The following is a 27,330-nucleotide window of genomic DNA, read 5'->3' as shown; positions in this document are numbered from 1 at the left end:
ATTGGGGATGGCGGGTTTGGAGGTTTAGCCCCCAATGGGGATGGGGACGGGGAATCCCCAATATATTTTTATTGGGGATTGGGGCGGAGATAGGGATAGAAAATGACCCCAGGGATGGGGATAGTATTGTGATCCTCATCCCCAACCCGCCCCATTGCCATCCCTAGTCACAGATTAAATATCTGTTCCATTTGAGCGGGTGGCCAGTGGCTTTTGCGTACACAAAAAAAAGGTCAGTGTGAATTATTTAGAAGGGACCCACCAACATCGCATTTGCTGTAAATCCAGTAGGAAGATCAGTGTGAAATGGAATATTGCACAAATCAGTGTGAACCTATTACAATTTTTAATTTAGTAAATTTTAAGAATTATAATATTCAATTCTAATTAAAATATCTTTATATCCAGCAAAAATTCTCAATTTATTGAAAAATAAAAGTGATATACGAAAGAGGCTTCTCCCCAACAAAAACATAGATCCCGATCCAATACACAAAACAATAGAGATCAAACAAAAGAAAAAAAATGTAGTATACAGATTAAACCTTTGCAATAAGTGGAACTTATTGACAACATAAGAAAACTAAACAACAAAACACCAACAAAAAAAAATTAATAATAATAAACAGAAAGATAGATTATAGCCCAGACAAAAACATAGATCCCGATCCAATACACAGAACAATAGAGATCAAACAAAAGAAAAAAAATGTAGTATACAGATTAAACCTTTGCAATAAGTGGAACTTATTGACAACATAAGAAAACTAAACAACAAAACACCAACAAAAAAAAAAAATTAATAATAATAAACAGAAAGATAGATTACAGCCCAGATCCAACTTCAAAACGTCGCGAAAAATGCCAATCCAAGCATCACTATCCCAACCACCCAACAGATCTGACCAGATCCAACCTAACACGCACTACTACAAAAAGGTCATCAGACGACGGTGGATTTGTGTTGTGTGATGACCAAGCTCACCGTGGTCTAAGTGAGTGTTGTGTGATAGTACTTTGCTCAACAGAATACTAGTTTCCGTTGTGTGAATTCTGTGCAGACATGTGCCTGGCATGGCATGCGCGGGGATGCCACGACACAGTCAGACAACAGAAAAGGAAATTTGCCGTTGTCTGAGATTCATAACACACAACAGATATAACTCATTCTTTGTTGTCTGAGATTCATAACACACAACGGATATAACTCATTCTTTGTTGTCTAAGACTAATAACACACAACGGATATAACTCATTTTTTGTTGTCTGAGACTAATAACAGACAACAGATATAACTTAATATTTGTTATCTGAGGTAAGTAACACACAACTGAAGTAAAATTATCTCCCTTGTCTGTTGATTACTCAGACAATAGTGATCATTTTATTTCTGTTGTTTGTTACGAATCTCACACAACAGAATTTTGTTTTCTTTTGTTGTTGGTTGTTAGTTCACACAACAAATATATTTGGTTATCTGTTGTGTGAATATTGTAATCAAATTGCGTACCAACCAGTGACTGTTGTAGGAGAAGCCTCAATTTTGAACTCTTTTATCATCATACAACACATGATTTTGTACTGTGTTGTATGACTGAATATTAGATAGTAATTAACACATAAACAGTACTCTAATCCATATCATTCAATCACCATTTTTCAAACATCCATACATTCAAGATAGATAATGTCCCAAATAAGAAATCATTCCTAGCTACCTATACGTGAAACAAAAGATGATATAATATCTTTTCGCTTCAACGAAGTTTCCTTTTGAAGAAGAACAAGGGCAGTCACAAGAGACTTGGCATTTGGCCTCTCATGAGGTTCATACTGCAAACACCATGACGCTAACCACACCAGCTCAATTCTTGGGATCACTAGTCTAAGATTGGGAGCTTCTTTCAGCTGTTACAGATTAAGAATAATAAGCAGCAACCACGAAAACTGCAATGTAAACAAGAATAGCAGTCATCGGAGAAGTTGCTCTTCTTTCCATTTTTGAGGGAGAGAATTAGTCTGAGGTTGCAGTCCTGTAATGGCTCAGCAAAGTGGCGAAAGAAAGAGCTACGACGGCATTGTCTTTTTTACTGCAACAGAAAAGACCAATAGTTAACCACACAGTTAACACATTTATTAAAAATGTATTTGGGACAAGGCAGAATTGTTGAGGAATTATATAACTAGAAGGACAGCAGAATGAAAAAGTAGGTCACAACACATATCACGAGTAAACTGGTAACTTTCGAGTTTTGTTAGGCTTCACCCTACTTCATAGTTAGCTTCATGGTTGATGTTTGGGTTGGGCTAATTTTCATATACCATAAACGTGATCCAACAAAACCCCGCAAAACATAACCTGTTGCAAGGTCTAGTTTAAGTGGACCCCGACACTAAATATGAAGCTTATAATGCATGGCACTACCTGATAATAGTGTCACTACACCAATTTTTCAATCAGACGACAGTTTTTCACTGTCGTCTGATTATAGAGTTTGCTGTTGTCTATCTCAATGCCATCTGATACATAATCAGACAATACCAAAAAACTGTCGTCTGATAAAGTTTACTACAACAGCGACTACTATATTGTCTGTTGTCTGAATACCACGAAGAACAACAGCAATAATACTAAAAACTGTCGTCTGATAAAGTTTACTACAACAGCGACTACTATATTATCTGTTGTCTGAACACCACAAAGAACAACAGCAATTTGTACCAGAACTCTTGTGCAAAGTAATTTCAGTTGGCAGACCCTGGAAGAATGTTGACGTGTAATGAATATTTAGAGAACATTGATTTGTACAAAAACTGTTGTCTGAATGAAGCTTGTAGATCAGCAATGTAATTGAATACTATTGTCTGACTTTGAACAAGACAACAGGAAAACTATTAAAGCTATTGTGTGTCATTGCTTCAGACAACAGTTTTTTCTTTCTTTTTTCTTTATGTTCGTTTGTTAGACAATGGTTTGCGATTGGTATTGAATTGTCTGAGATAGAAAAGAAGATATACACAATTGAACAACATATCCTTGATTCCAAAAACCATTTCATTCCAGTATTCGTCCCAACATTTACACAGGAATTAACCTTGCCCAAGTGCCTATATCTTTTTCATTAGCTTAACAAGCTTTCAAGTTTCATGAGCTTTACATGATAATAAAAAAGAATACAATTTGCTCGATCTCTCAAGATATAGTTGTAAGCAAAATCACTGCAAGCTTGAAGCCTATTCCTTTGGTGTTGTACCACTAAGATAGTTGTAAGCAAAATCACTGCAAGGAAAGAAAAGTAGATGCAATTAATAAATTGTCAAGGTATTAAGAGCATCATGATCAAATACTAAAGCTCTTATAAAAAGTAGATTGCAATCTCTAGTCACCAACTTCACGCTCTACCTTAGCAAGAACGTGCAAGTTTCATTGCAGCACAGGCATCATCTAGACAATTGTGTGGAGAACCTTTCTTTCTAACTTCATAGCCTAACACAGTCTGACGCAAGAAAAAGAGATATATGCGACAATAAACCATGCATGTGACAGGTTCTAGTCAAATCATTGTAATGGACTAATTAATGGATTCCATGGTGCAAATAGGAAATGTAAAAGTGAATTAACAGGTTTATCGAAACTTGCCTTGCACATATTATTCAAGGAAGGTTTCTAGAAATAGGCCCATCCAAATATCTAAATACATATGCGGTATCAATCACCATTAATATATGGTCTATCTTCAATGCTGAAAACAAGAAAAACGTCATAATGAAAAAAACAAACAAATGAAACAGATCTGAAAAAAGAACACATAAATGTATAAGTAGACTGAAAATCCAGAAGGCAAAAAAAAAATTATGGATTGATTGCAACTCAAAACCAACTTACAGAAACAACAATCAACTTACCCTGCAGGTCATTATTCAAACTGTGTCCAACTAAAATAGTTCCATCTGACAACAACTTCTTGAAGGATTTCTACAATACACACCAAGAATTGAGGTGAAAAAATGTTAATGGATTTAACCCTTGAAACCAATAAACAACCATTATACCTGTATATCAGCTAAAGTACATGTAACACCAGCCAAATCTGCAGCATACATTCCTGTAATAACAGTTCTGTAATCAGCAACTTCTTTCTTGGGGTTTACTCGTTCATCCAGTTTGACCTGAAAAGACAAAGTATCATATACAAGGGACTTGAAAAGGTCTAGGTATTAACACAATATCTTCTGAGGTGGACAGCAGTAATATCTCTAAGCACCCTAGTGCACATCTTCCAACGCAGGAATCCCTTCTTTATCTCTCACTGCCTTCAAGATTCACAAAAGGAAATGTAGTTAGAAATGGTGAAGATGGTGAGGATTGTCTTGCTACAAACAACCTTATGGAAGCTGCTACTAAGTAGAGTAAGTGAAAAACAGAACACTAGCGAATACTAAAGTTATAACTTCAGAAGATTGAAAAGAAAGTGAAAATAAATGAGAAGATAAAACCATATATAAAAAAAAAAAACCAAATCAATCCATTTGAGAATCATAAAACCATAAGTACACATTCTATGTATATCTACATTTAGAGAGAGAGAGAGAGAGAGAGAGAGAGAGAGAGAGAGAGAGAGAGAGAGAGAGAGAGAGAGAGAGAGAGAGAGAGAGAGAGAGAGAGAGTAATTGACATTACTTTCTGTAATTTTCTATTTACAAGAAAAAAAATAATAAAAAAGGGAATTATATGTGTACCTGGAGCTGCTACCTTTGAACTGGTGAACATGGGCACCAATTTTTCTGAAGTCTACACTTGGTTGCACTTTGTGCAATGAAAACAAAAAAGGGAAAACCTCATGAACAACAAAATCGAAGTATCCAAAAGCAAAGCATCAGCACAAAACAAAGCAACCCAATCCAAAAGATATAAAGACAGATTGAAAAAGAAAAATCTTGGGGCCTCACAGAGCTCTGGTGATATAATTGAGAAGCTTCTCAGAATCATCAAAGAACAAAGACACCACTTCCACAACAAAATCTGGGTTGCTCTCATCTTAAAGCTGTTAAAGCTGCAAAACTTGGCCATCCAAAAGCCCCTTCTCTCCCAAAAACCCACCAGGAAACAAAAATGACCAAATAAAATCAAGAACACAACAACAATCAAAACAAACCCATCTGAAAATTATTCATAAATCTCAACATTAATTTTCTGTTCCTTACCTCCAGAATTGACAGAAGCTTGCAGCTTCAACATACTCTTGTATTTGCAAAGATCCAAGCACAACTTGATAAGCGAAATAACTAGGACTCAGCATCCAAACCAATTGGAACTGACATAATGAAATCGAACCAACAGCAAGGCAGCAAGAGCAATTAGAACATTCATTCATTTAATCAAGAGGAAAGCAGCAACTTACCCAAGCTTGAAAATTTCTGAATCAAACCAAGTCTCCAAGAGCAAGATCAGTTGACCACGAGCCCGATACTTCAACTGAAAACCCATAAATTAATGAAAGAGTGAGACACAGATCGATTGTAAACCCAGAAAAGATCGATTGAAAAAATTAAACCCAGAAATTCAATTCAACCCAAAAATTCATGAGAGACAGAGAGAGTAAGTCAAGGAGAGAGGTCGTGCGGCTGTGCCGGAGTCCGCAGAGAGAGAGAGAGAGAGAGAGCCGGCCTTCATGTTTTGGTTTAACCCAGAACCCATCTTCGATTTGGTTTAACCCACAAAACCAAAAGAACTCATCTTCGATTTGGGTAGATTGGGTTTTAAGTTTCAAGAGACAAGAGTTAAAAAAAAAATATAAAAAAAAGACTGAGACGCCGACCCGCCCAGCACCGCCTAGGCCGCCTAGGTGGCCGACTTTCTGCTCGGAAGAGAAGGAAGCGATGGTGACCGTGGAAAGAGAGCGGGAGAGGAAGGAGGAAAGGTATAAGGTTTCGGGGAAGAGCTATTGTTGAAGATAAAGTGAACGAGATAAAAGTGGGAAATCTGACTTAAGTGCCCGCGTATGTGAAAATTTTCAACTTAGAGTTTTCCGCGTTTTTTAAGAAGGGCGCTAGCATATATATATATTGAATCCTAAAACTCAAACAACATCAATTTAAGTACATTGTCTGATGGAGAATGGCACAACAGACAACTAAAAACTGTTGTGTGAATTAATAATCAGACGACATCTATTTCAGCCATTGTCTGAATTAACAATTAGACGACATCTATTTCAACCATTGTGTTAATAGTAATTGCACAACAGAGAAGTAATAACTGTTGTGTGATTAAAACAATCATACAACATCTTTTCTCAACCATTGTGTTAATCAATCTTGGACAATACCAATGTAATAACTGTTGTCTGAATTGATTGATTCAGACAACATCAAAAAAATAACCATTGTCTGAATTACAATTGCACAACAGCAATGTAACAACTGTTGTCGAATTCCAAAATTCAGACGACAGAAATATTCTTGCTGTCGTCTGATTATTTCAGACGACAGTTAAAATGTTTGCTGTCGTCTGATATGTGTTGTCTGATTGAAAAATTGGTGTAGTGTGTACAATGTCATAAAGGTTCTGCAGTCTGGAGTTTTCATAGAAGACCATTGAACTCTGCTCAAAGGAAGGTCATACATATACATTACGGAGTGTTTTAGGAATTATAAATGAAAAGGTACAAATGGTAGAAATAGCACCTGCCTAGGCATGTCAGCAGGTCTAAAGTAAAGTAGGCATTGAGAAGGGAGTCCATCTCGACCAGCACGACCACTTTCCTGCAGCAAAGAAGGTTACAAAACGGATAAAGTTAAAAAAGTATGTAAGCTTAGCTGGAACGGTAGAAAACCTGGTAGTATGTTTCCATTGATTTACTCAAGATGTGATGGATGACGAACCTGACTACAAGCAATAGCCAAAATATTAGATAATTAAAAACAAAACTGTCAGGAATATCCTATGAGGGACTTTCCAGGTTATATAAAAGTATTCAAACAGTTTATTACAGTATGTAGAGTGTATATAAATGGACAAAAGATAACGGTAGTTTGGAATATTCTAGCCAATTAGTGGCCTAATAGGAAGTATGGCGACAATTATACTGTTAAAAGTATCAAGTCCTGACATACTCTCAAACTAGCAAAGTATACTTAGAGACAAACTCAAACACATGGTGGATGATGTCAAATACTAACCATCAGGTTTGTTGATTCCCATACCAAATGCTACCTGGAATGCATATGTAACCTTGGGTTAAGAAAGATAGATTTCCAAGGAAAGATAACTTTCTGTAAGAAAATGGTCAGTCCAAGCAAACATACAGTGCCAACGATGACCTGTAGTTTGCTCTTGCTCCACCTGTTCATCAATAAAAAGGGATCGACAAATTAAAACAACATAGAGTATGCACTATCGCACAATAATGCATGATCTGATTATTCGACAGCAGTCACAGCACTCAATAGAATTAGATAACTCCAAGAAAAGTCAGAGGTATCTAAACTTCTAAGAAGATTATACTAGTTCCTAAGAATAGACATCAAAGGGTGATAATTGCGTTTAAATAGGTTGCCTTGAACAATTAGAGCTGGGCATACAATTACTGCCAAGAACTTCTGTCAAATAGTAATCAAAATTGTAACCGTTTTATAAAAAATCAAAACTTCGATTAACAAGTTTAAACTTAACTATAAAATCATTGGCATAGAAACCTGCCCCCAAAGAATTCAAAAAGGCTTCCATTAGAAATGAATAAATAGGTAAAACGTACCTTTCACTGAAATTGAAACATAAAGGCAGAAACACCTTAACTTAAACACAAGCAAATCCAAAGGATTAAAGAACATTTAAAAAGCCAGTTAACAACCAACCCATCTCAGCTGCACACTCACCATCTCACGGACACCGTTTCATCAACTAATTGAACAATAAGAACCAAACAACAAATAACCCAAACCAAAAGAATTCCGTAGTAAAATCGGAAAAAGATATAACAAAGCAAAATTCCAATTACAAAGTCACTCACAGTAGAAAGGAAGTCCAACATTAAGATGGAAAACTAACTCAATTATTTGAAAGGTAACCTCACATTTGGAACAACATGCTATTGATAAAGAATGAACAACAAGAACATAAAATAAAGAACAGAAACACAAATTCAGAAAATAGAAGCTACTCACCTAAAGCAAGACAACCGAAACTCAGTTTCAGTTTCAAGAGCAGAAAAATCAGACTCTCATTCCCATTCGTTCCTCCTCCTTCTTCTTCTTCTAACACTCAATCGAAACTCATACAATTCTATAGCTTCACTGTCCTCTAATCTAGAAATACCCAATCGCAGCCTTTGAGAAAACCCCAAACTCTCAAATTCTCTCTTCTCAATCCCTCTCTGTCTCCTCCTTTCTACTTCTCATTCTTCTTTCTTTTTCAACTAGTCGTTTTCCCCTCCCCTCTCTTTTCTTTCTTCTTCCTATTTTCATCTCCCTCTTCTCCCTTTCCTTTTCCCGTTCTCTTCCTCTTCTTTTTGGTTTCCATCCCCCACCCCCCACAGTCAGCAACCAAAACCCACTCCTTCCTCTCTCTTAACCATTACATAAATAAATAAAAAGTAACAATAAATAAAAACAAATATCATATATATATATATATATATATATATATAAAACAGAAAATTAGCAGGGCAAATACTAGATTAGCTACACCAACAGACTACCCAGCTAGACAACCCTATTGGGAAAAGATGCAATTTGTTTGCACCAGATATTGCAACTCCAAAATCTATAGTACAATACCAAATTAGTGTGTGAATGTGCATGTGGATGTGTGGGAGAGAGAGCAAGAGAGATACCCTGGAGATACAGCACCATGCCCAGGTTCATTTGCTGATATATTAGTCAAGTCTGAACTGCCAGTTTCCCTAACAAAAACGATTAAACAGATAAAAAGCAGCATGTTCAGTGCATTCAGCTATCAAAAACATTGGTATGCAAATTTGTGTATCTCAACATAACTGTTCTAACTCAGTCTTACTAGCAGTCTAGCTCATCGAATCCATATTGAAACCAACATGTTTAGCATTCCGTAATTTAAAACGCAACAACTCCATAACAGAACCAAAATAAGATAGAAGATGGGCCCGAATTTACCTTGTTGCCTTGGGTGTGGAAGACTCCTCCAATTTCAACAAAACTTGAGCGTTGAGATTCTTCACTAGGGTGTCCAAGTTCTTAAACTGTGATGAGTAATTACTGCCCTCATTTTCTTGCACATAATCACCAACACTGCAAAATTGTTTAAAGAAAAAACCCAAAACCCAATTAACAACCAAGAATTCAAAGACTACCCAATTCCAAAACAAACACATAATCAAAGCAAAAACCTACTTAAATTCACAGTGAACGTTCTGAGAAGCCCCATCAGCCAAAGCATCTACACTTAATGTTCCATCAATCACAAGACACTTCACCTAAACCTTCTTCGAACCCTTTTCTAGGTTCAAATACACGAACGCATACTCGTTCTCGAAATCGTTCCATTTCTCAATACCCACTTCCTCTACAAAACCCCCCAAATACACAATTTATTTAGGGTTTGGGGTTTTTAGGACAGAGCAGGGTTTAGTACAATTCAAAAGGGTGAGTGACGTACCTGGCCGTTAGATTCAGTAGGGTGAGCGGCGAAGCCAAGAATGAGAGTGAAAGGAAGAAGGAAGAAGAAAAGCTGGGAAGCAATGCCTGTAGACGACGAGGGTCTTCTATTTCAAGATAGGCCCCAAACGACACCGCTTTTGGAGTACCGAAACACCAAGTCACTGAGCTAGAGGTACCAATCGAGGCGGAGAAAAACCGAAACTAGCTAGGACGAGGCTCAGGCTGTTGAGGATGGTGACGGCATGGGAGAAGAGGCTGAGAGGATGAGAATAAGGAGCGGAGTACAAAGCTTGAAATTGAATCCATTCGCCGGAAAAGGGTTCGAAAGAGAGATGGGTTTTTTGTCCAGCTTTGTTTGGAATTTTCAATCTATGAAGAAGAGGAGTGAGATCGAGATGGGTTTGTAAGAGAGATGAGTTTCTAGGTTTAAGAGGCTGAGATTTCGTTTAGGGTCGAGAGAGAGCTGAGCGTCGAGCGTCAAGTGTCGAGAGGAAGGCTTTCTTCTTCTTCCTTTCTTTTGGACACGATGGCAATTAAACCTAGCTAAAAATTTTCAAAGTTATTCACACAACCTAAACCTTACTAACTGTCGTCTGAATGCAGCACTAAAAATCAAAATGTGAAATCATGGAGGGAAACATGGCGCCTACATCATTTTGGCTCAAAATGTTGCCGCTCAGTTCCAAGTTCACACAACAGAAAATCTTAAATCTGTTATACAATTTCTATAGCTTGCACTAGGCTTATATAGGGGAAGACATTCAAGCAAGCTTCCTCAAACTTTGATGCTTAGTTTTTCAATCACACAACGGAAATAGTAAAACCCGTTGTCCTAGTAGCCCAAATTTCAGTGTTTCAAGAGCCAACCAAGACTCGAAAGTGGAGGGAAATCTGTCGCTAAAGTTTTTAAGACTCAGACGACAGACATTACTTCATTTCTGTTGTGCCATGTAGTTCTGAGAAAAAAATTATCACTTAGTTGACATTCACACAACAGAATATAAATAAAACCGTTGTATGATAGAGTTTACTTAAACACACAACAGATGATTTCTATTCCGTTGTGTGATTAGTGTTGTGTGATTAAGTTTCTGTAGTAGTGACAGGCAGGACCTCCAACAATAAGCAATCAGAGATGTGAATCAACCAAAAATAAGCGCATACACCGACGATATCATCCTCCACCCCGATGGGAGCACCGATGTCATCTCCTTTCTGATCAACCAAAACCGATCCAGCAACACGATCCGCCTTCAATGTTTGGGGTTGCTACTTCTTGATCTATCCACGCAACGGTGGAAGCTTGGGATTTTCTCTATACACGTTCCACAGAGACTAATCTGAATGGTTGTTTGATTAGAAGGAGATGAGACTGAGATTGGATATTTGAGTATTTGAAATAGGCTTGGGAAAAGAGAGCGAGATTGAAACTTGACTCTAATTAAAGACCATAGCAGTATGGGTACAGAGAGAGAGAGAGAGAGAAATAAAGTTTGTTTTTCAGTTTCGAAAGGCAAGAAATGGACATGTGCATAACAGATGGGATAGAGTAGATAAAGTTTTTCAATTTTAAAAGGCGAGAAAGAGAAGAATGTAGCTTTCCCGGCTTTCACGTACATCTGTATGTGTATCTAGTTAATTCTTTTTAGTTAAATAAGTTCATTTTAATCCATACAAGTATTTATTTACTCACACTGATTACGGTGATTGATTATTTACTCACACTGATATTTGTGAGTATTTATTTACTCACACTGATTTCTGTGAGTATTCTGTTAGCCATTGGTATTCATATATTCTGTTTTTAAATTCTTTCTAATAAATCTTTTAATTTTGATGAAAGAAATAAAAATTTATTGAGTATAAAATTGTTTAGTAATTTGTATGCTTTGTTATTACACACAGATATCTGTGTGTAAAAACTTTGTTACATATATCTATGAGTATAAAGTTATTTATGTTAAAGGAAAAACATATTGTGTGCCTTCGTCAAAGCAACTGACGGAGAGGGAATCAAGGAATCAGTGATTACCATTAATCAGCGCAATTACGGATCAATCAACATTTAGTATCATTAATGTAATCAATTTTTCCATTGTAATTCTATCCCTATATAAAGGGACTATGAAATGAAATGAGTAGACTAATTCCAATTGTCATTTTACTTTAATACATTATCAGCACGCTCAGAGCAAATAGCCAAGAAGAAAAATCTAATTTCCAAATTTGTTTCTTTCTCCGGTCGAAAAAAAAACCCTAAGAAAGAAATATTTTCTTTTCTGCCGTCACCACCGAAGCACACCACCTTCGCAGATCCCAACAGCCCAGCCTCCAACCTGCCCAATCGGTCGCCTGCTGCACAGATCCCACCACCGCCGCCAGACAGCCAGATCGATCTTCCGGATCGATCATTCAACCTCCAGCCCCGCATTGCCCCCGTCCACCTGCTGCTACATCGAGCACCGACACGGCAGCCCATCCCCGCGCGGCCCCTGCAAACCCAACAACGCACAACAACTCCACTACCATACCAGATCACCCAAGTCTCCGAATCCACACCGACGCCGTCGAACAGACCCAGGGTGCCCTTGACCCAACCTGCGCCCCGCCGACAGATCCCAACAGCCGGCCTCATCCTTCCCGGCCACGAAGCTCCACAGCCGGCCTCACCTTTCGTCAGCTCACCCCTCCAGCCTCAGCCCAGCGCCCTCCACACCCAACCAGCCAGCCAGCCAATCTGCATTGCTATCCGCACCTAACCAGCCACCACCTGTAACCCAGAAAACCAGAAAAGAAGAACAGGCAAAGAAAGAAAGAGGAGAGAGGAAAGAAGACGCGAACAAAAAAAGAAAAAAGAAAAAAAAAGGAGGTGACTAGGCCCAAAGTAATGACCTGGCACAAATTTCAAAAAAAAAAAGGCCTAAAGAAAAGCCGGCTCAGACAAAAAAAAAAACCGAAAAAAAAAAGAAAAAAGAACAAGCACATTGCTGAAAAAAAAAAGAGAAAAGGAAGAGACCCAATTTTTCTCAAGCCCAAAAACATCGCTACACACGCCTGCATCAACACTCGCGTGCGCTAGGATTGTTTATGATTTTAATCAAGCATGTGAATTTTATTTATATTTTCTATTTTTAAGCATGCTTTATACTTAATTGTTTATGCTTTTATTATATTTTGTTATAGAGCATGTTTAGTTAGATAATTTTGTTCATTTTAAGCATGCCTTGTTATTTATGTGATTATCTTTAAGCATGATTTATAATTATGTTTAAGCATGCTTTGTATTTTCTTGCTTATGTTTTTATTTATGAAATCTTAAGCATGTTTCGTGTTTTTTTTTTATGCATGATATATTCTTAATATTATTATGTTTAGTATATAATTTGTTGTATATTTGTGAAATTTGAGCATGCCATGTAGTTTATTTTTATATGCTATATTTAAATGTGCTATGATTATTTTTAATGCAACATATCAATTCCGTTTGGCCATGATAATGAAAATTCATTCGCATTTTCCATACACACTTACTGTGATAAAACATTTTCACATAGCATTGAAAGAAAAAAAAATGTGACCATTACGAATCTTGGTCTTGAAATCTAATTCACATTTTTTGGAAAATAATTTACGTGGATGTCTTTATGACTGCGTAATTTATATCTTCTCTCTTGTTTTATGTAAATGGCTGATCCAACTCGACCTGAGTTTGACATCTTGGACTCAGAAGGACTTGAGTATCATCGTTGGGTTTCCGATGAAGAAACTGCCTTTGTAGCAAAAGACTACACTACCACCATTACCGATCCCAAAGATGATGAACTATCTAATAAGATGAAAGCAGATGTCTTACTGTTTCTGAGGCGACATATTGATCCTAGCCTACGCTGGGAGTACCTTCAGTTGAAGACACCCAAAGAACTGTGGGATGCCCTTAAGGGACGTTTTGGAAACATTCATGACATTTTGCTCCCAGAACTGGCCGTTCAGTGGAATGGAATCCGCTTGCTTGACTACAAAAGGGTCAATGACTTCAACAAGGACATGTTGCGCCTTAAGACACGTCTCAATTTCTGTGGAAAGGAAATCACAGAAGATGATATGATCTACAAGACTCTTACCACCTTTCCTACTTCAGCATTTATACTAGCGAACCAGTATAAGTTGGAGTATGACAAGAAAAGAATCACAACCTTCAATAAGTTAATAAGCCTACTGCAAGTGGCTGAGAGACAAAATGAGGTTCTCTTGAACAATAATGCCAGGCCCATTGGGACAAAGAAAACTCCCGAGGCTTATTATGGAAAAATGAAAGGTGGAAAGAACTCCAATGCAAGGGGATTTAGACATGCTGGTCCCTACCCACGTGGCAACAATGCACCACGTGGAAAGGGACATGGGGATCGTGGAAAAAAGATGCAAAAGGAAAGAGTTGACAATGAACCATGCTATAGGTGTGGATTCATTGGGCATCGGTACAAGAACTGCCAAGCAAACAGCAGAGTAGCAGCCAATTACAAGAGGTATAGAGAGTCTAAAGAACAAGAAGCTCACTATATGGAAGAAGGAGGTCATGACCTAGACGCCAACCTTACAATTGCAGACTTCAACGGCAAAGAGGAACTTGCTAAGTCAATGGATGCTCTCAATCTTGACTGATCTGCTTTATTCATTTTATTTTCCACAGACAGTTGTGAAGGCATAATGCCTCATTTTTAATTAGAGTATTATTTGGTCTTAAAGAATGGTTTGATGAATTAGATTTCTGAACAAAGACCTTGATTTGATTATCGTTGGCTTATTAATAAATTTTGAATTTTATTCTGAAGCACTAATTTTATTCAAATTTATTTACTACACATATTTACATGGTTCGACATAGCACTATAAAGATGTAAAGCAATTCATCTAGAGAAAAATTATTAGAATGAAAAGAATACCATTCTACGCAAATCGAAATACTCTAAAGAATATGAGCTATATTTTCTAAATACCTCCCATTTATTTGTATTAATGAATGGAGGAGAACTTGAGTGCTTAATTGATAGTGGGACTACCCACACAATATCAAGAAATAGGCAATTATTCATTGAATCAATAGCCTATAATTCCTCTGTGACTACGATGATTGGATCATCACAAGTAATAAAAGGGCGAGGAACTGCCAAATTTTTGCTGCCTAATGGCACAACATTTCAAGTCACAGACGCTCTATATGCACTAAGAGCTAATCCAACCTTATTAAGTTTCAAAGCTATTTGTGCCAACGATTATCCAGTAGAAACACACTGAGAATACAACTGAATACCTTGATATTAACTCTAATGAATGTGGAAGGAAACGCATTTTTAGGGAAACTTATGAGTCAATCTAGTGGACTGTACCTCACTACGATTAGGATCATTGAATCCAATGCTGTCACCAACAATGAAATATGGGACACTGACTCATACAGGCTTATGGATATCCCTTCTTTCGAGTGAAAAATAAAATGGGAGAAAAGTCCGCCATACTGCAAATTGTCGGTCCTACTACTGCTCAAATGCAGTCATTGCCTTCTGAAGTACCAAAAGCACTACCTCCCTCCCATTATGCCTCATTGACTATTTGAAAGGCACATCACTCGTTTCACAAAGCCTGCTCTTTAGCAAAAACAGGATTGAGACCTTCCTATGCTAAAGATTCAAAACAAAACATTCCATTCTTACAAAGGATACAAGAAGATATCTCTGCACCTATCCATCTAGAATACGGACCATTCAAGTACTTTATGGTTCTGGTGATTGCTTCGACACGCTGGTCACATGTCGTTTTATTGTCCACAAAAAATGTTGCATTTGCAAAACTCCTAGCACAGATTATACGTTTAAGGGCTCACCACCCTGATCACCCTATCAAGTCTATAAAGCTTGATAACACTGGAGAGTTTACATCAAAAGCATTTGATGATTATTGCATGTCAATCGGGATCGATGTAGAGCATCATGTACCCCATGTAAATACACAAAATGGTCTCACAGAAGCCACCATCAAAAGGCTACAGATGGTGGTTAGGGCATTGGTTATGCACACAAACCTGCCTATATCTGCATGGGGTTATGCAATATTGCACGCAGCTTTACTCATTCGTTTCAGACCCACTACTTGCCAACCATTTTCTGCGTACTAGTTGGTAACTGGCTATGAGCCTGACATTTCACACTTGCGCATATTTGGTTGCGCAGTATATGTGCCAATTGCGCCCCCACAACCCATCAAAATGGGTCCTCAGAGACGATTAAGTATTTATGTTAGAGACCAATTCCAATTGTCATTTTACTTTAACAATTTAATAAATTATACTTTAGTTATTATGCACAAATATCTGTGTGTAAAAACTTTGTTATAGATGTCTGTAAGAATAAAGTTATTTAATAAATTATATTTTTTTATTACACACAGATATCAGTGTGTAGAATATTTCTCACAGATGTCTGTATCTATTAAATGTTTGGGATACACGGACATCTATGAAAAACATTATGTCACACAGATTTCAGTGATAATATTGTCAACATGTGCTCATGTAGGGTCCAGTAGATCATTTCACACTGATATCTGTTGCTAAAAACTAATTTCCACATATTTTTTATCAGTGTGCAAGTCAATAGGTTTAAAATCAGTGTGCAATGGCATTTTTGCTGGTAGTGAGAATTCTCCTATGAATTTCAAAACCAGACATTGATGGCATTTCTGTTATGGTATGATGACATTTTCTATCTTTCACTTTCTGATTTGGTAATTGGTATAAAGTTCTTATCTATAGCTGAAATATTTTGTTACCATCGTAAAATCTACCTTTGATGCCAAATACAAGATAAATATTCTCCATCACTTAAACCAAAGAGTCACACATATACTTTTATTTCATTACAGAGAAATGTTTCTATTCCTATCCCAAATTAGTCATAATTAATAGAAATTTTAGAACTATTGACAAAATTTTTCTCCCAATAAAAAACATAAAGAAGAGAAAAAAAATTCTCCCAACAGAACCACCCATAGGCTAATAACTTATACTCGAATTAATCCATGTCACCCATTAATCCAGCAAGACAACCTTACATAAGTAATATCCCATGAGACTGAGGTCTTTGTGGTTAGGTAGGCTTCACCACAGAAATTTTACAAAAATGAAAATACCTAGCGCTCTGCTAGGGTTGGGAGAGCGACGCTCTTGGCCTCTATGTACCTTTCTCCATCATCGTTGGAGTACCTTTCCGGCACCGATCTCGGCGTCGTTGTCTTTACGCACGGTTCATACCATGTCTCCTAATCGTCTGTGGCTCGCATTCTTGCCGGCGACGTCTTCGTGTTCTCAGATTTTGTCTTTTCGTGGTGGCTCTGGTCTGGGTGGAGAAGAGGATGCACGACTTGTCTGGATCGGAATGACGCTGAGAGTTAGCCATCTTCGTCCAAGAAGGGCACAGTTGAAATTGGATTTAAACGGTTCTGGGTCTGGTTTGGTGGGGTTGTGGCTAGGGTTGGCATGGCGGTTTGAATGGGGGAGAGTTGCTGGCGCTCGGCCCGTCCCAGATCTGGTCAGAATGGGTTCAGATCATCTCCGATGAATGATGGAAGTGCGGTTGTTAGAAGGTGATGGTGGCGCAACGATCAAGTTGTTGATGGTGTAGAGGTAGACCGGTGTGGAAGGTGGCACTTGGTGTCAATCAGATGGAGCCGAGAAAGTCAGTCTCAGACGAAGGGTGGTGGAGCAATGATTGGGGTCAAGGTCAGGGAGGAGTTGGGTGCCTAGAATTTTGGGTGTCCATAGGAGTTTCCCGTGGGCCTGGGCCTCTGCCATTTTGGATTTCTCAAGCAAGGTTTGGGCCTATCCTCTTGAGATTTTGCAATTTGTGTATGAACCCGATATTGTTGGGGTTCACATTTGGGATCCAGGAGACTTTTTAAGGGCCATAAATACTTCTGCTTATTGGATTTGGTGTGTTGGTTACGTAGGTAGAAGATTTCTCTCTGTTCAACGTATTAATTTGCGTGGAGTAGGCAAGGTCGGTCACACTACCGCCGGTTGCCTTACTAGAAGGTTATCCTCTATTCGACCCATTTCTTTACGTGGAAGTATGGTCGACCATACTATTGGTACTGTTTTACATAGCCCGGATTTTGTCCAGTGCTTCATCAAATGCTTAATTGCATCCCTTAGTATCCCTGCTAGGTATTATTTCTGATGCTTTGTCGCATCTAGTATTTTTCTTATCATTTTATATTTTGATGTAGGGGGTTCAATTCAGATTTTAAAAGATTTTGTTTGAGTTTTTATAATCCATAGATTTACTTAATCCAAAGATTGTTTAAATTTTATATGGACTCTGATTGATTCTAATACATTGATTTACTAGTATTTGTTTAGATTTTACAAGTCTTTATGATGTTTTTGGTAGGTTAATTTTTTTTAATTTTTTTCTTCTTCTTTAAAAGCAATGGATGTATGGACCAAACTATAATACTATATCAGTGACAAAAAAGTATATAAAGGCCTGCTCACCTAAGGGACAGTTTTTAAGGGACTGAGAGGGACAAGTGAATTTGACGGCTAAAAATAAATGCACAGTTTTAAATTGTTATAATTTCTGCTTTTATATTTAATACATGTGGTTGAGATGCATTTGTCTCTTACAGTCCCTTAAAACTGTCCCTTAGGTGAGCAAGCCTGAAAGTATATATATATATATATATATATATATATATATATATGGCAATCTACCATTTTTTATGTTGTGTATAATACTATATGAATAATAAGAGAAAACTAATCATCCAAAATGTTACACTAAAAATAAAATAGTAAACTAATGATATAATTTAATTCATATCTAATTTACTAAAGAAACATGTGTGTATGTAACGGTCTATTCTGGCTTTAGATGAATATATGTATATATATCGGCACCCGGCTTCGGGTTTGATTCAAAAAAAAAAAAAAAACACGTGTGTATGTATCATCTTAACAATACCATTGAAAGTGAGCTTAATTAGCTAGAAGGATTAAGGCTTCCAGACCTATAGTGATAAAAATAAAAAAATTATTAGATGAGAGCAGAGGCAGAGGAGGATAGTACGTGGGAAGATAGGTCTAAGACAAAATGGATGAGTGTCACATATTGAGAGCTGCTTTTTTGTTTTTGGTGAAGAGCTTCTTTATTTTTTGAGTGAGAAAGAATCCATCAAAATCTCTTGAGAAGTGGTTGGATTATTTTTGAGTTTTGATATGTATAAAAAGCACTATAAAATCCTCCAAAATTCAGCATTTAATGAAATCATTAAAAATCTATATACTTTTGAATATCTGCAGATTTGAATGGATAATTTTAAATCTTAATTGAATACATCAATATTTTAAAGGATTGTTTAAAATCTCAATTGAATACCCATAGACTTTCAAAATACAAAAAAAAATCTTGTAGACTCTTAAATGAATACACCCCCGTAGTTTCTACATCTGCAAGTTGTAATTTTTCTTATTATTATTTTTAATAAAATGGTTGACTATTACTCTAAAAAAAAAGTAATATCCCATGAGTGTATCAAACAAAGAAAAAAAAAAGTACACAGTACGTTTCTGATTTTTTGAAAGAAAAAAAATATAAAAAAATATATATATAGAGAATAAAATATTGCCTGTTAGACTATATATACTAGTCTTTATTGATACATGCGAAGCATGTGTGAAACATTTTTGTTTATTTTATTTTATTTTTACTTGTTGGAGAAAAAAAGTAGGAAGTTATACCTGTAGGATGTCAGGATGTGGGAGGTTATATCCGTAGATAGTGGGATTGACAGCTTCTTTCTTTTTCTGAATTTTTATTTTCATTTATTATTTTTCTATTTACCATAATATCCTTCATATATTAAAGATTATTTTAAATTAGCCTATAGTTAAAGGATATTTGTGTTATTTCACACCCACTTTGACTGACAGAGTGGGTTCTCATAATGATAGTATTGTTGTGAATATTATTATCTATGTGGATATCCATGTAAATACTCATTAGTTATGTATTTTGACGTAAACCCTACCTCTATATAAAGGAGGCTAATGAGACTGAATGATATACTTCTACTTCATCCCAATTATTCTCTCTCTATCTTCTCTCTACTTTATAACACGTTATCAGCACGCTTACTCTTAATTTTTTTTTTTTTTTCACTCTGATGATTTAAGAGTTTTTGGTGCAACTTTGTTGCTCTTGACCATAACTCATAATCTACGAGTCAAAATTTTTAGATTATATGATGGCACGGCTATTACAATTTCGTCAATTACCTTAAATTTTTTTTTTGTTGTTTCTTCGATTCTGATTCCTTTGTATCCCAGCTGCATCCATATTTCATGGTTCTACGGTTTTCGTTTTTCAAGTATGCTGATCATACATGCAACTTGAATGATATATATATATATATATATATATGATTCCCATTGAAATATTATTTGCATATTATTCTATATGTTTGTTTCATTAATAGCTATACCATACCATAGTTACATAATCATGGAACTTACAAATTCGTTTTGAGATTAGGTTTCCTCTGATCACACTACCACAAAACTGGCCTAACCACACCATTGAGAATGGTGTGTGTTGATCTTATAGAAACCAATGATTGGTGTGGAGACAACAATAGACATGGGCTTTTCCATTATTACTTGATGGTTTCTGTTGCTGCCGTGACATATATCCAAGAAACCACTATCACTTTTTTGGTGACTGAAAACCGTGGGCCCCATCACCACCATCAATCTCATTCATTTTATTGGTGACTTTATTTTTGCAATATGTGGCTCCATCATAAATAATGGTGACTACCAATATTACAAATAAATAAAAAAAATTACAATATCAATAATTTTTATCAAACCACATAATGAGAAAATAAAATTCTTGGCAGCCTTAAACCATGGCATGATATCAATAATCTCCTTATTCTCTCTTCTCCTCCATGGATGACTACATCACATAAAATTAAAGGAAAATATAGCCATAATATGAGATATCAACTAAAATTATTGCTGTGTAACAATTAAAATTCTGAACACACAAGCTTAAGGAAATGGTTATATGATTACCTAATATATGTATGATCTCCCGATGAAACTGTCAAGTACTGTCAAGCACGTAATCTGTCCAATACTGGTAACAACAGCTTAAGGATCTCCTTCCAGCATATTTATATGCATCCACTTCCTCAAGAAACTCCATTTGGGAACTCAAAATCCATTGGCTGTTGATCCAAAATAAAAGCATCATAGTCAATATTAGATCCCAGAGAAACTATGCAATGGAAAAACTGTCACAATCTATTAATTTAATTAGATAGTGGGCATGTAGTTGAATCTGTTTCCTACCACATTTAAAGGGGAACACCATCTGTTTGGACCTCAAGTCCCATTAACCAATCAAGCTATGTCAGAGAGAATATTTGACTCCTGGCTAGAGTTAAACATTAGTTATAGTAGCATAGTTGAAGGTCTAAACTAAGAAAATAATGCCTCTGTAAATGTTCAAAAGTAATCGCTCATGTCAGCCACTGCTCACAATCATAGTATTCAAACTATTATAAATTACAAACTATTGTTTACATGTAGGGTATCAAGAAGCAATAATATACAAAAGATAAACCAGTTTGCAAATAAGATGAAAAAAGCCAGATTAACATGCCAAAAATGATATATCAATTTCAGACATGGATAACATATAAGGTTTGATGAAATGGAAAGCCAGAGAACATACCAAAGTAGCATATTGCGGTTGATGATGCCTGCTAGCTGCTCAGAGCCATTTGCAACATAAAGGTATCACTGGATGCCAGTATTGACATTTGAAAATGCTCCATACATCTTGGATAGCAATTGAGAAATAACTAGGGTACATGTACAGATCAATACTGGAGAAACCTACGAATATTAAAGATGTGACGGAACAAGCTGGGAGTGAGTAATACTATAAGAGAAAGCACAGCTAATTCCACTACATATTCAGTCTGACCGATAAAAATACACAAAAGGAAAAAAAAACTGACCAACCCAGTCCAACAGCAAGACATAACAGGTATGTATACAAAAATTAAAGAAATTGATCCAGCATTTGACATACAAATGACAATGGCAAGGAATCAGAACCTTATGTTTTTAATTGAAAGATTTTGGATGACTTACGATTGGTACACCCAACAACTCCTTTTTAGGTATTGATTCGGCTCCTAGAAGGTGCATAAACTCACCAACCTGAGCAATGAAAAGGAAATCTTAAGAGTTAAGAGTCAAACGTAGAAACCAATATATGAATTTCTAAGAGTGCAGAGACAAAAAGAGGAAAATCTTCTAAATTATCTCAGAGAAGATGTTACCAGTTAAAGGCTTACAGTGTAATTGGTACACAAAGGACTTAATAGCAGCTTGCCATCAGTATATTAAGGGTTTTTGGTTTTCTCCTTAATGATTGACTCCTGCAGGGTGACAGTGAGAGTCAAAACAACGATAGCAGAATTTCAATTCAATTCAATAATAGGAAACAAAATCAGGTCATTCTCAATAACAACATCAAACCAAAGAAAACAAATCGAATAGCATTCATAGCTAAGCTTTAAAGTGATGAAAATAAGCTAAAGTAAAGGAAAGCCGATAACAAACAATACGAAGCATGAAGTTCCTGAAAACTGTGTGCTAAGAATGTACAAGAAACAAGCACTAGCAGCTGCCATGGAGGTTGTAGTCCCAAGTAAAACCATGCTAGCATTAGATTTCCCAAATCCAAAAGGTAAACTCTTTGCAGTCAATAGTTGTATACTATGTGTGGCAACTAATCCATATGGAAGCATTCAAAACAATGGAAGTGGAGCACTGACAAAATCAAAAGGAAAATCACAAATTCACAATAAAAAAAACCAAACCTTTTCTCGAAACATAGTGGAAAATTTTCTTTTTCCTTGTTCTGGGTGTTGGAATTAAGATAGTTATGAAGTTGGGAAGTAGCTAAAACGACGACGTAATCATAAAGACCAAACCTTTATCCTGAAACGTCAAGAAGGTCGTTTCGAGAAACCCAATCAATCGAAGACAACGGTGGAGATGACGTCGTTTCCGGTTTCGGATTCGGCATTCTAATTGGGCTCCGAAGCTGAGCATAGAACGAGAAGCTGCACAGTTCTCCGAGCCCAACCGAAAATTGTACTACGAACACTAAATCTGGTGTGATTTGAGCGAGGAAGAGATGTGTACGAGGAGAGTGAAGAGAGGCTAATCTGGGCTTAGATCCGCTGACATGCAAGAGCCTAAAAACAAAATCAAGAAACAAACAGACATAAGGAAAAGAATCAATTCCCTAAAATTAAAAAAGAAAATAAATTTGTTGCACCTTTCGTAGAGATGTGAGATTTAGGTGAGACGAAGAAAAACGCATATAGAGACCACCCGTAATAAAAGATCTCGGCCGATGTTCTTGAAACCCTGAAAATAATTTGTTAGTTTGCTAAGCTGCTAGAGACAGCAAGTGGGAGAGTTTGTTTCCATGGACTGGCGTATGGCCAAGGTTCAAAATCTCTGCGATATATCCGATATATCCCCCGATATCTCCTTTTTTCGACGGACCGATATATTTATGGGGGTAAATATCTTATCTGTCACCGTTTCTGCGAAATTTCTCCGACATCGTCAAATATCCCCGATATATTAGATATTTGCGATATATCCCGATAAAGTGAAGAAATATCTATAAAATTTGAGGTAAAAAAAAAAAACCTCAGTAATTCTCTACGTTATAAAAATAAAAAATAATGATTATATATATAGACTACGTTATAGTACTTCTAAAAAAAAATCAAACATATATAATATATATAAGTATATAACAAACTGCAACCGACAATTCTCTATTTTTCTCTCATGTTCTCCTCTTTTCTGTCGTCTCCTCCGGCCCTCCCCACATTTTCTTCCCTTTTCTTCTCTTTTCAAATGGTTAATGCAAATTGTATGCTTTAGAGATGCAAAGGAATCATTTGGGTCAACCATAGCAAGAAAAACAAGAGAAACCAAAAATACAGGTTTGTGGTATATCCGTATATGTATACATTAAAACACACACATACACACACATATAATTTCTTTAATAGAAAATGTTGATCTATTATAGTAGTAACTCATTGTAGTAGCTTTACAGCTGGTTGGTGGACACAATTTGGGTATTCTGCACCAAACATGCAGAAAATTGCAATGCGTATTTTGGCACAAACGGCTTCTTCTTCTGCGTGTGAGAGAAATTAGAGTACATTTGCTATTTATTCATACCAAGCAAAGGAACCGTTTGGCATATCAGAAGTTGGAAAAGCTTGTATACTGCTACTACAACATGAAGCTGCGGCTGCGAGATAAACAGGCAAAGAATAATGTGGTCAATGAAAACAACTATATAGATCTACTTCATGTTGCAAGTGAGCCACTTGATAATGGCATTGATCCACTTCATGATTGGATTATGCCTGCACACCTCGATGATGAAGCTGGAAGACCTCTTCCACAAGTTGTAGAAATTGCAACTAATGCTGGAATCAACGTAGAGAGAGTCTTATTTGAAGAAGTTGTTAAAAACCCAGAAGATAATTCAGATAGTGATGATGCGTGGGGTGGTACAGCAACTCCAGATAGTTCTGATGATGGTGGAGAGGCGGGAAGCGGAACAGGTGGTGGAGGTGAAAGATATGAATATGGACAATTTTCTGTGGATGAAGGATTCCAATTTACCTGTGAAGGTAATTTTGATCATGCCACCCAAGATGAAGACCACGGAGTGAGAACAGCTGGTCATGCTGCTCAAGAGAAGACCCGATATGGGAGGAGGACTAGAGGTGCAACTGATGATCAAAGTACCCCATTTGATGTTTCTTCAATTGTCTTAAGTTTTGACTCTATCAGTTTAGGCACAGAGCGCAGTGGGATCTCAAATGAATCTCATGAAGGCAACAATCAATTTGGTTATGATGCTTATGGATATAATTAATATGGAGAAGTATATGATCAGTCATCTAGTTGGGTTCATCCTTATTATCCCCTTATAGGGGAAACAGTCGGCAGCTCTAAAGAGATCTATAACTATCATGTTCATCACTACAATTCGCACTCTATGGGTCATATGTCTTAGTCTGATTATTGCATTTTTATAGACAAGCGAGCGGCTTTTCAACCGCCTAGAGTCTCTTTTTGGATGTAGATGAAGTTTACATTCATATGTATTTATATGTAGTTCTAAATTTCTAATAAATTGACTTTTTTCAAAAACGATATTTTCGTACACTGTATCCCCGATATATCCCCGATATATCCGATATCTCCCTTTTTCAAAGTACCGATAGATATGAAAATACCGATATTTAAAACCTTGCGTATGGCCATGGCTGCCAAGAGAGAGAAGAATGTTTTTCGTCTGAAAGAACTAGGCCTCATCAAAAAGCACGCGGATCAAGTGGGCCGATGGAGGCCCGCCGGCCCTGAGGGCTTTTAGCCCTGCCCGGCCCGTCAAAAAACCTGCAAAAGCCCGCCTCGGTGGGCCGAGGGCCGGCCATCCAAAAGCCCGCAAAAACCCGGCCCGGCCCGCCAAAGGCCTGCTAGACCGGCCCGTAAAAGCCCGCTAGGCCAGGCCCGTAAAAACCCGTAAAATATTATATATATGTGTGTGTGTGTGTTTATATATATATGTAGATATGTGTGCGTGTGTTTATAAATAAATATATATATATAGACACATATATATATATATATATATTTGTGTGTGTGTTTATATATATATGTGTGTTATATAAATATATATATATATATAACACAAATATATATATCTTATATATATATATAGACACATATAGATATATATATATATATATATTTGTGTGTTATATATATATATATATATATCTATATATATATATAAACACATACACATATATATAGATATATATATATATATATCTATGTATATATAAACACACACAAATGAAAAAACCGATCGTTTGATGAGTTTATTACAATAAATTATGAGTGTGGTAAAAAATTTAGCCAATTTCACCATATTTTCGAATCCGATCGGATTGGTCAACCAATACGTAAAATATATATATATATATATATATATATATATATGCACATTAGCACATATTTTATATAGAAGTATAAGAACTTCCACACACACACACACACACACACATATATATAGATATATGATATATATATATATATATATATATATATCTATATATATGTGTGTGTGTGTGTGTGTGTGTGTTTATAAATATATATATATATACACACACACATATAGATATATATTTGTGTGTGTGTTTATATATATATATATATATATGTGTGTGTGTGTGTGTGTGTTATATATATATGTATATATATATATATGACTATATCTGTGTGTGTGTGTGTGGAAGTTCTTATACTTCTATATAAAATATGTGCTAATGTGCATATATATATTCTACGTATCGGTTGACCAATCCGATCGGATTCGAAAATATGGTGAAATTGGCTAAATTTTTTACCACACTCATAATTTATTGTAATAAACTCATCCAACGGTCGGTTTTTTCATTTTCTTTGAATTGATGGGGGTTGCTCTTTGGAGTGTATGATATATAAATATAGGTTTATAAGAGTAACTACGTTTGACCTAGTTGATCGAATTCGAAATGAGAACCAAATTGGCTGGATTTTCTACAACCACTATAAAACATTACAATCTCTCCATCGAGCGGTTGGTTTCTCCGAATTCATTTTCCACTTCATGGTTGCTTTAGAATGAACCTAAACAATTTAAATGCAATGTATAAGTCATACAACTTTAGGAATAAAATTGGTATAGTCCAATGTGTTTGTAATTAAAATTAATTTTTTTTTATCTTATGTCCACGCACATCCATCGATGGAATATATACAAACGTGATGTGAAAAAATAAGCACGTTTCGCGGTTGCCACGCCATCGGTCAACCAATAAAACATATAAGTGATTACGGTTGACCAATCCGATCGGATTCTAAAATATGGTGAAATTGGCTAAATTTTTTACCATACTCATAATTTATTGTAATAAACTCATCCAACGATCGGTTTTTCCATTTTCTTTGAATTGATAGGGGTTGCTCTTTGGAGTGTATGATATATAAATATAGGTTTATAAAAAATTAGTGTCTTAAAAAATTTATTTATCAATAAATTAGTATCTATATATAAATATAGATTTTTTGGGTACAATATAGTTATATAGATCTATTATCTTTGATTGTATTTGATCATTATCCATTGAATTTCCAAAGCTTGATTAAAAAAAAAACTTGTGTCTTTAAATATTTATTTATAAATAAAGCCCGCAAGGCCAAGCCCGGCCTGGCCCGAAAAAGCCCGCATGGCCCACTTTATATGGACGGGCTTGGATCCTTTGATTTTTAATAAAGCTCGGCCCGCAATTATTTAAAAATATAGCAAGGCCCGGCCCGGCCCGTTGACGACCCCTAGAAAGAACGAGTACATTCACTCACAACCTAAATTATGATTAAAAAAAAACAAATTATGACCACGTGAAAACATCACATCCACAAAATATATTTTGTATTAAAAAAAAATTGGATAGTCACCATAAAAAATT

At 36.2% G+C, this 27,330-nt stretch overlaps 2 long non-coding RNA genes across 2 annotated transcripts; both read right to left on the bottom strand.

Annotated features, from left to right (window-relative positions):
* Positions 1-6,808: 6,808 nt before the first annotated feature.
* Positions 6,809-7,369, bottom strand: LOC112187038. Its single transcript, XR_002930967.2, has 3 exons — positions 7,309-7,369; positions 7,183-7,216; positions 6,809-6,889 (listed from the first exon to the last, which is right to left on the bottom strand). It is a non-coding gene; the product is annotated as an uncharacterized LOC112187038 (long non-coding RNA).
* A 14,870-nt stretch (positions 7,370-22,239) lies between these two features.
* LOC121051933 lies at positions 22,240-23,226 on the bottom strand. Its single transcript, XR_005807514.1, has 2 exons — positions 23,108-23,226; positions 22,240-22,968 (listed from the first exon to the last, which is right to left on the bottom strand). It is a non-coding gene; the product is annotated as an uncharacterized LOC121051933 (long non-coding RNA).
* Between the last annotated feature and the right edge of the window lie 4,104 nt (positions 23,227-27,330).

This window comes from Rosa chinensis, chromosome 2 (assembly GCF_002994745.2).
Source record: "Rosa chinensis cultivar Old Blush chromosome 2, RchiOBHm-V2, whole genome shotgun sequence".
NCBI lineage: Eukaryota > Viridiplantae > Streptophyta > Magnoliopsida > Rosales > Rosaceae > Rosa > Rosa chinensis.
The sequence above is the reverse complement of the archived record's forward strand: the minus strand, read 5'-3'. Positions and strand labels throughout refer to the sequence as shown.